Source organism: Ovis canadensis, chromosome 12, assembly GCF_042477335.2.
Source record: "Ovis canadensis isolate MfBH-ARS-UI-01 breed Bighorn chromosome 12, ARS-UI_OviCan_v2, whole genome shotgun sequence".
Taxonomy (NCBI): Eukaryota; Metazoa; Chordata; class Mammalia; order Artiodactyla; family Bovidae; genus Ovis; species Ovis canadensis.
The window spans coordinates 42,977,103-42,987,172 of NC_091256.1; positions in this window are offsets into that span (position 1 = coordinate 42,977,103).

Here is a 10,070-nt window from a genome sequence, read left to right on the forward strand (position 1 = left end):
GGCGGGCGGGGTGAAGTGGAAAAAGGCCTGCGACACGCATTTTTGAATGTTAGGTAGTGTTCAACGTGTACCACTCCCTACGACTGCGGCTAAACCTGAAATCTGCATTTTAGCGGCAGCAGTCGTCTGATGCGAAATAGGGCTTGCCCGCTTTCTCAGCACTCTAAATAAGCACAAAGCAAATCCTTTCCCCGTATTTTTTCCTGTGCACCGTAAGGAAAATGTCCTTATCAAAACCTCATGCCTCTTATCTATCTATATATTTCAAAATAGATTCCTGGGAAGATGTTGAAGCTTTCGCGTGTATATTATTATTGTGTATAGTCATGCTGCAGTGCACAGAGTAATTGCTGCGTAAGGTTCGCGATGATTGTTTGCTACCATCTGTCATTAGTTGAGCGTTTTCTTACTCTTTACACTTTAGTGATCGTTTAATATCTTTCTACAATCTCAGTAAAACACTTAGTTTATGACTCATGTGTGTATGTGTGTGTTTTAAATAAGTAACTTCGGGGGAGATTAAGCTGGTTTAACATACTGCTCTAATATTAGTTAGGAAATAGAATAAATCTCACCCTGCCCATGATATCCTGCCAGTTTGGGGTTCTTAGCTGAAAATCCTTGCTAGCTATGCTTTGAAATCTTGGTCTGAAAGGTAGTATTTAAAGCAGTAATGGGCCATCAAAAGTGGAGAAGTGGCAAACCAGTCCAGTATTCTTGCCTGGAGAACTCCATAGACGGAGGAGCCTGAAGGGCTATATTCCATGGGGTCGCAAAGAGTAGGACACTACTGAGCGACTAACATACAGTCCATAAAGGAGTGAGGAATTCTTTTGAACTAATTCGTAGTTGTGTCCTAAAGGAAGGAGACCTGGAAAAGTACTAGAGCCATCCTATTTTATTTTTTATTGTGACTTTGAAAAATTGCTAGGGTAAAATTAGGGTCCATTTCATTTATCTTTGCAGTATTTTCACATATCATTTCTTTATATTAACATTTTAAATTTCACAAATGACATAATACATGTTTTTTAAATTTTCATATAAAGTGAAAAGTAAAAGTCTTTTTCTCTTTCACCTCTTTTTTCTTCCCTATTTAAGGTAAACACAAGTAACAGTTTAATACATGTTTCCAAAGTGTTTTTTCTTGTTAATTAAAACAACCCTGGAATATAGGGTAAAAAGTAAAAGTTTCTCTATATCAGACCTACCCTCATACTTGTGTCTTTGTATATGGTGCACACACACTTATGTAAATGTCTATGCTATGTGCTTTACATAATTTTAGCATTTAATACTATGCATTGAAAATTTTTCATGTAAGGATCTATGGACTCATTCATTTTAAAGGCTGCTCAGCAATCCTTTAATTAGTTTCCTTCTGATTGACCTAGCCTTCTGGTACTGTTGCCAGTTTACATTCCCCATTAACAGTGTATGTGAGTGCTTGTTTCCTTACAACATTTATTTATTCATATTTTTAAAATTTTGGCTGGCCTGGATCTTCCTCATGGCTTTGGCTCCTCCAGTTGCAAACTGCAGGCTTAGTTACCCTGGGGTGTGTAGGATCCAATTTTCCCAGCCAGGAGTCAAACCCCAGTACCCTGCATTGAAAGGTGGTTTTTTGACCACTGGGGAAGCTACTCCTCACGTTTCTAACACTGCATATTATCATATTTGAAATTTTTTGTCCATCTGATGAGTGAAATATGTTTTATTTTTTAATATTTATTTATTTATTTTTGTCTGTGGTGGGCCTTTGCTGCAAGTGGGCTTTCTCTGGTTTCCTCAAGCAGAGGCTGCTCCTTATTGTGGTTCTCCAGCTTCTCATTGCACTGGCTTTTCTTGTGGAACCTAAGCTCAGCAGTGTGGTCGCCCCCCCAACCCTCCCCCAAGCCTTAGTTGCTCCAAGGCATGTGGGGTCTTCCCAGACCAGGAATCACGCTGGTATCACAATAGCTTGCATTGCAAGTCAGTTTCTTAACCACTGGACCACCAAAGAAGCTGGAAAAATGGGGTCTTAATGGCTTTAAACTTTCCTGATGACTAGTATGCTTTCAAATGTTTGTTGGTGATTCTTTTCCCAAAAATCTATTTGTCAATTTTTTATGGATTTTTTCATTTTAACTTTCAATTTATTATTATTATGGAGTCCAATATGCCAGTGTGTTCTTTTATGGCTTTTGATCTTGTGTCTTACTGAGGCCTTGCTTAAGGCCTTCTTGTCTCCCATTAAAAAAAAATTCTCATAATTTTGAAAATCATCATATACTCATTAATAATTTTGATTATATCTTTTCTTATTTCTCAACAGACCAACTTTTGGTATTATTGACCAAGGCAAGTTTGTAAATTTCATTTTCTATTTTATACTTTTTTTCCCTACTAGTGAAGTATCTATTTTGAGGTCTTTTGTCTAGCTTTTTGCATTGACTGCTTAAATTCATGTATTCTCCATCTTTCTTGGTTTCTGACAAATGTATTCCAGGCTATAGAATTTGCTCTGAGAATCATTTTATCATATGTTGTCAACAGAGTTTTGACAGGTAATGTTTCTATGACCATTCTTTTCTAAATTTTCTATACTTTCAGTTTTTCTTTCATTCCAAGTGCATATATTTGGATATGCTTTTGGTATTAAATTTTAGGTGGCCCATGTATTTCTACTTTGGGAGAACTTTGGGGGAATTTTTCAATTTTTGTGTATGTGTGTGTATTACCTAAGAGATCATTTTGTACATGTTCCATAGGCTTTTGAAAAGAATATGCATTCTCTACCTTAGCCTTGTTAAGCTTACTTGTGATAATAGTAAAATGTATACACTATAGCATATATAAAATGTTTAAACTATATGATAATAGCATTAAACTTCTTATTTGCCATTCAGCCATCTATTTGTATGGTAAGAGTTATTTCATTGCAGGCAACAGACTGACTGTAGTTAGCTTAAAACAAGAAAGAAATTTACTGGGAAGATGTGGAGAAGCTCACTGAATGGAGAAAAAGTTGGAGTCTGGTCTTAAAGGACAACATCCAGGACGATTCCGGGGGTTGTGATAGCAGGAACTAAAGGACTGACTCTCTAGGATGACAGTGAAAGCCTGTTCAGTCCTGCTTCTACTACTGGGCTTTGCTTTTCAACCGTGCTGTCTGTAAGACTCTCTAGTTTGTCTGGCCATGGATGCAGATGTCCTGAGTGCGGTGGTGGTTTAGCATAGTGGGGCCAGAAAAATTCTCCTTTAAGGGTTCCTTCCCTCACACAGTGGCCGCAATCCCCTGGCACACTGCCCAGAGTGCCTGCTTTCATTCTCACATCTAGGAGAGAGTGTTTGGAGTCAGAAATCCCATGCTGCTGCTGCTGCTGCTGCTGAGTCACTTCAGTCGTGTCCAACTCTGTGCGACCCCATAGATGGCAACCCACCAGGCTCTGCCACCCCTGGGATTCTCCAGGCAAGAACACTGGAGTGGGTTGCCATTTCCTTCTCCAATGCATGAAAGTGAAACGTGAAAGTGAAGTCGCTCAGTCGTGTCCGACTCTTTGCGACCCTATGGACGGCAGCCCACCAGGCTCCTCCATCCATGGGATTTGCCAGGCAAGAGTACTGGAGTGGGGTACCATTGCCTTCTCTGAATCCCATGCTAGATATATAGTTATCTGTAGGCAGTGGGAGGGGGAGGGCTGAAATGGTTACATCATTTTAGGAATCTGGTTGGGTTGTGCTGGCAAACTCGCTTTTTGAGGTTCTCTCTTAAGCTGTGTGGTGTCATTTTGTAATCAGGAATACTGTGTTTAATAACGAGTTTGATCCCCACTTTCTGTATCATTGGGAAGTTCCTAACTGTCCTAGTCGACTGATGGTACACCCTTCTGTCTTTCCAAAGGAAGTGTCAATTTATTTTTATTTTTGCATTGCTTTTTTCATTTTAGTGGGTTTTGAAGAAAGGAGTGGTAAAAAGAAAAATGGGCTCAGTCAACCCTATGTAACCAGCAGTCTGAATTTTCCCGCTCTTCTTCCCTATTTCTGTGTGTCTGTGCATGTGTGTACATGAGCGTGTGCTTCAACGTAATGGTACTATAGCAACTGATAGGAAAACCAGTTGTTTTCCACCACATTTCTCTCTGTTCTGGAGTTCTGTACCCCACAGGCAATGACTTTTATCTTTTTTGGCTCTTTCTTCTGGTAGTTTACTTTTGTATTTCTAAGTAAAAATACTCATTCTATTTCTTAATTTTTCAACTTTAGGCATTATCTATTGATAATAAAAATTTATTCTTTTCTACTCCTTTCCCCTTTCCTCATCCTTTCAATACAGTTGTGTCTCATTTCCAAAAGCTAAATAAACATTCAGTATGTACATTATTATGGCAATGCAAGTGGTCATAGCTGAATCATGTGAGATACTATGATTTCATTTCTTTTCTTATAATATTTTAAATTTTTCCTGGAGTTAATAATTGTTGAGTTTGTTTGCTTAATTTTGTTGAAGCTAGCTCTTGTTGATCCTTCCTTCCTTTTCTTTTTCATAAGAGATTATCTAAAATTTAGCATATAATACTCATTTGGCTGATGGGACATTTGGCTCTTGGGACAATTGTGTATTACATGCTCTTCCCTACAGCCCCCTTTACTGGTTGTTAAGAGTCAGTTATACACATCTCTTGCCAACTCTTTGTTCAGTGACTTCATCCTGGTGACTTGAATTTTGCTATAGTGGAGTATTTATGCCACAGAAGTCAACAAGTGCTACACATCAGAGCTTCTTCCATTTTTTTCTACCTTCCCCCTTCTCAAACAGGTAGCTTATCAAAATGCCATTGAATGCACCTCTCATTAATTTCTCTCTCAAAATTTTTCTAAACAGTTGTAAAAATCTCCACAATATAGTAAAAAATGTTGTATAATCTGCATGACATTTTATTTTAAAAGACATCTCTCCTGGAGCCTGTCTCCTCTTGGTTCAGTCTGTAACAGTTGCTTGCTAAGGCTGGTTCCCAAATACCATCCTGGGGGTTCTCATCATCTCATGCCTACTTGGAAATCACCTGCTTCCTCAATTTGTAATCTTCCTCTTTCCTGACTTATTCCCTCATTTCAGAGCAGTATATCCTCCACTGGCTTCCTGGAAAAAGTTTGCATCAGTTCAGCTCAGTTCAGTCGCTCAGTCGTGTCCGACTCTTTGCGACCCCATGAATCGCAGCATGCCAGGCCTCCCTGTCCATCACTAACTCCTGGAGTTCACTCAAACTCATCTGCATCAGTCGGTGATGCCATCCAGCCATCTCATCCTTTGTCGTCCCCTTCTCCTCCTGCCCCCAATCCCTCCCAGCATCACGGTCTTTTCCAATGAGTCAACTTTTCGCATGAGGTGGCCAAAGTATTGGAGTTTCAGCCTCAGCATCAGTCCTTCCAGTGAACACCCAGGAGGTAAATATTTTGAGATCATCATGGCTATGCATATTTTTTTCTCCTGACAGCCTTGATATTTGTTTAAAGTGGCATTTCTAAAATTATTCCCCCTCCTAGAAACAAAGCAAATGCTGATATAATCATAATGTCATTGTCATGCCTAAGAAAGTTAGATAATTTTATAATTCATCCAGAAGGTACTACATATTCAAAGTTCTCTTCAGTTCAGTTCAGTTCAGTCGCTCAGTCATGTCCAACTCTTTGTGACCCCATGGACTGCAGCACACCAGCCCTCCCTGTCCATCACCAACTTCTGGAGTTTACTCAAACTCGTGTCCATTGAGTCAGTGATGCCATCTAACCATCTCATCCTCTGTCATCCCCTTCTCCTCCTGCATTCAATCTTTCCCAGCATCAAGGTCTTTTCAAATGAGTCAGCTCTTCGCATCAGATGGCCAAAATATTGGAGTTTCACCTTCAACATCAGTCCTTCCAATGAATATTCTGGACTGATTTCTTTTAGGATGGACTGGTTGGATCTCCTTGCAGTCCAAGGGACTCTCAAGAATCTTTTCCAACATCACAGTTCAAAAATATCAATTCTTCTGAGCTCAGCTTTCTTCATAGTCCAACTCTCACATCCATACATGACTACTGGAAAAACCATAGCCTTGACTAAATGGAACTTCCCTAATTGCACATTGTTTTTAAACAAGGATCCAACACTACATTTAGTTATTGTAGCTCTGAAGGAGATGAGAATACCAGACTACCTGACCTACCTCTTGAGAAACCTGTATGGAGGTCAGGCAGCAACAGTTAGAACTGGATGTGGAACATCAGACTGGTTCCAAATAGGAAAAGGAGTACATCAAGGCTGTATATTATCACCCTGCTTATTAACTTTTTGCAGAGTACATCATGAGAAATGCTGGACTGGAAGAAGCACAAGCTGGAATCAAGATTGCTAGGAGAAATATCAATAACCTCAGATATGCAGATGACACTACCCTTATGGCAGAAAGTGAAGAAGAACTAAAGAGCCTCTTGATGAAGATGAAAGAGGAGAGTGAAAAAGTTGGCTTAAAGCTCAGCATTCAGAAAACGAAGATCATGGCATCTGGTCCCATCACTTCATGGGAAATAGATGGGGAAACAGTGGAAACAGTGTCAGACTTTATTTTTTGGGCTCCAAAGTCACTGCAGATGGTGATTACAGCCATGAAATTAAAAGACACTTACTCCTTGGAAGAAAAGTTATGACCAACCTAGATAGCATATTAAAAAGCAGAGACATTACTTTGCCAACAAAGATCTGTCTAGTCAAGGCTATCGGAGAAGGTGATGGCACCCCACTCCAGTACTCTTGCCTGGAAAATCCCATGGACAGAGAAGCCTGGTAGGCTGCAGTCCATGGGTTCGCGAAGAGTCGGACACGACTGAGCGACTTCACTTTCACTTTTCACTTTCATGCATTGGAGAAGGAAATGGCAACCCACTCCAGTGTTCTTGCCTGGAGAATCCCAGGGACGGGGGAGCCTGGTGGGCTGCCGTCTATGGGGTCACACAGAGTCGGACACGACGGAAGTGAGTTAGCAGCAGCAGCAGTCCAGGCTATGGTTTTTCCAGTAGTCATGTATGGATGTGAGAGTTGGACTATAAAGAAAGCTGAGTGCCAAAGAATTGATGCTTTTGAACTGTGATGTTGGAGAAGACTCTTGAGAGTCCCTTGAACTGCAAGGAGATCCAACCAGTCCATCCTAAAGGAGATCAGTCCTGGGTGTTCATTGGAAGGACTGATGTTGAAGCTGAAACTCCAATACTTTGGCTACCTGATGCGAAGAGCTGACTCATTTGAAAAGACCCTGATGCTGGGAAAGATTGAAGGCAGGAGGAGAAAGGGACGACAGAGGATGAGATGGTTGGAGGCTTCACCAACTCAATGGACATGAGTTTGAGGGAGCTCCGGGAGTTGGTGATGGACAGAGAGGCCTGGTGTGCCTCAGTTCATGGGGCCGCAAAGAGTCGGATACAACTGAGTGACTGAACTGAACTGAACTGAATCTCTCTTAGTCTAGGACAGTCTCTTGTTTTAGCTCTTTTATGACATTGACTTTTTAGAAAATATAAGAGTCTACAGCTATTTTGTAGACTGTTCCACATTCTGGGTTGTCTCTTGGTGTCATTTAATTGTCTATTCCCTTTGTTTTCTATAAAACAGAAGTTTAGTCTAAGGCTGCATGGTTCATGTGGCTATTCAGCATCCAAACTGTGGCTAATGCAACTGAGGAACTGGATTTTAAAATTTAACTTGAATTAATTTGAATTTAAACTTAAAAGCTCATATTTAATTTCATTATTGGAAAAATTTTGAAAGAGAGCAGAACCCCCCAACCCTTGTCCTCTGCCTGCCTATTGTCTGTGGAAAAACTTTAGCCAAAGAATAAGTTTAACCAGAGAAGCGAGAAAATGCAGAAGCAAATGGAAAACTATTAAAGGAGATCAAATAATAATAATGTAGTCATTAAATATAATTAAGTTCCTTTAGTTTCTTCTCAGGGGCTAGAGATCATATTCTGAGGCGTATCCTGTGACCTGTGTTTTATATACTGAAACCTCTACCTGGTGGAGAAGTTAACTACACGATGGTCAGACTGTAGCCATGACATAAGTTGCCACAGTTCTGAGAACTGGCCTCATGGAAATAGAAACACACTGACCCTAAAGCTGAAGATGAACTGTGCTGAGAACAATCAAGAGATAATGCTGCTCAGACCACTGATGGCCAATTTCAAGATGACTGTCAGAGCTGACTGTGCTGTTTCTTCATGTAGCCCCTCCCTCAATCTAGAAAGGCTCTTGCCCATTGGGGAGTTGGCCTTTGATCAGGCCTCAGCTCTCTCCTGACCCCTAGCTACCAGCATCCAAAATAAAGCAAACTTTCCATCAACCTGGCCTCTTTAATGGCTTTTGACAGCAAGCTGCTGGACTCCACTTTCGGTTAAATTTTAAGTAGGTTTGGAACAACTTGAGTATGCAGGTCTACTTCTTCAACTGTAAATTTTATGAGACCTAAATAAATATATATCAAGTATTTCCAATGAAAATTTAGCATCTGAATTGAAATGTGCATTAAGTATAAAAATACACATTGAATTTTGAATACTGTGCAAAAAAGAATGCAAAATATTTTTAAATATTGATTACATGTTGAAATACTAATATTTTGGTTATATTGGGTTAAAACATATTACTATATTAATTTCACCTGTGGCTTTTGGTGTTTTTACTTTTTAAATGTGGCTACTAAAAAATTATAATATTACATATATGGCTCACATTATATTTTTAATGACATGTGCTAGTCTAGAAGCCTGATTAAGGTCAGGTTAAACTTTCTTTGCAAGAATACTTCTAGATGTTGTTGTATAGTTCCTTTTTTCTTTTGACCAGATTTTGCAGGATCTCAGATCCCCTAGCAGAGACTGAACTTGAGCCATGGCAGTGAAAGCCTAGAATCCTAACCACTAGGCCTCCAGGGAATTCCCTGTTGTTCTGTTTTTCAAATTGCATCATATCAGGAAGCACATATTGTCCCACTATTGGTGATCCTAACTTTGGTCCCTCAGTTAAGACGGAGACTGCCAGAACTCACCATTGTGAAGATACACTTCCCTTTTTGCAATTGAAAATCCATGCAAATATTCTGTTACCAAAAATCCATTTACCTAATGGTTTTAGCATTTTTTGACGATCCTTCCTTTGAATCCATGATTACTTTGAAGGTTGCCAAAAGATGGACATTCTTATTTTTGTCAATTCATCTCCATTTATTATCTGACATTGGTCTGTGAAGAAGAGCTTCTCACTTCTCTGGATTTAAACTATTTATTTATTTAATGTGTAACAGTCAGTTAAGATCATCCTCTTTGGTGCTCAATGCACTTCCTTGTACATTCCTGGCCCCTGACTGGTAATCAACCATTGTTTCAGAGAACTCATGCTCCTTACTGAGGATTAAATTGCTTCTTAAAGCAACTTGAGGTGAATCTTTTAAGTATAAGAAAAACACTGATAGAATTTTATTCAAGGTAGTTTCTAATGCTTTATATACACATCAACCTACATTGCCACACTTAGAACTAAAGCATTGTACCTCCAAAAATTATTTTCCTCAGTTTGTGTTAAAACTAAATCTTGGGGCTTTCCTGGTGGTCTGCTGGTTAAGAATTCACCTGCCAATGCGGGGGACACAGTTTAATCTGGTCCGCGAAGATCTTGCATGCTTCGGGGTAACTACTGAGCCTCTGAGACCGCAAGCTGCAACTACTGAAGCCCACATGCCCTAGAACCCGTGACCTGCATGCAACAAGAGAAGTCACGGCGATGAGAAGCCCTTGCACGGCAACAAAGAGCAGCCCCCACTCGCCGCAACTAGAGAACGCTGGTGAGCAGCAGCGAAGACCCAGCACAGCCAAAAATGAATAAATTTTGAAAAACAAAACTAATTCTTGGATAGCTTTAGGTCTCATATTTGCAAAAGTAGGTTAAAATACATCTCTGAAAATGAGTATGCAGAGTTCTCAGTTCATTCTCGTTGCTATGTGCTAGGAATTCTACCTATGCCTGTGGGTCCTAGGTTGTATGGGAACTCTGATCCC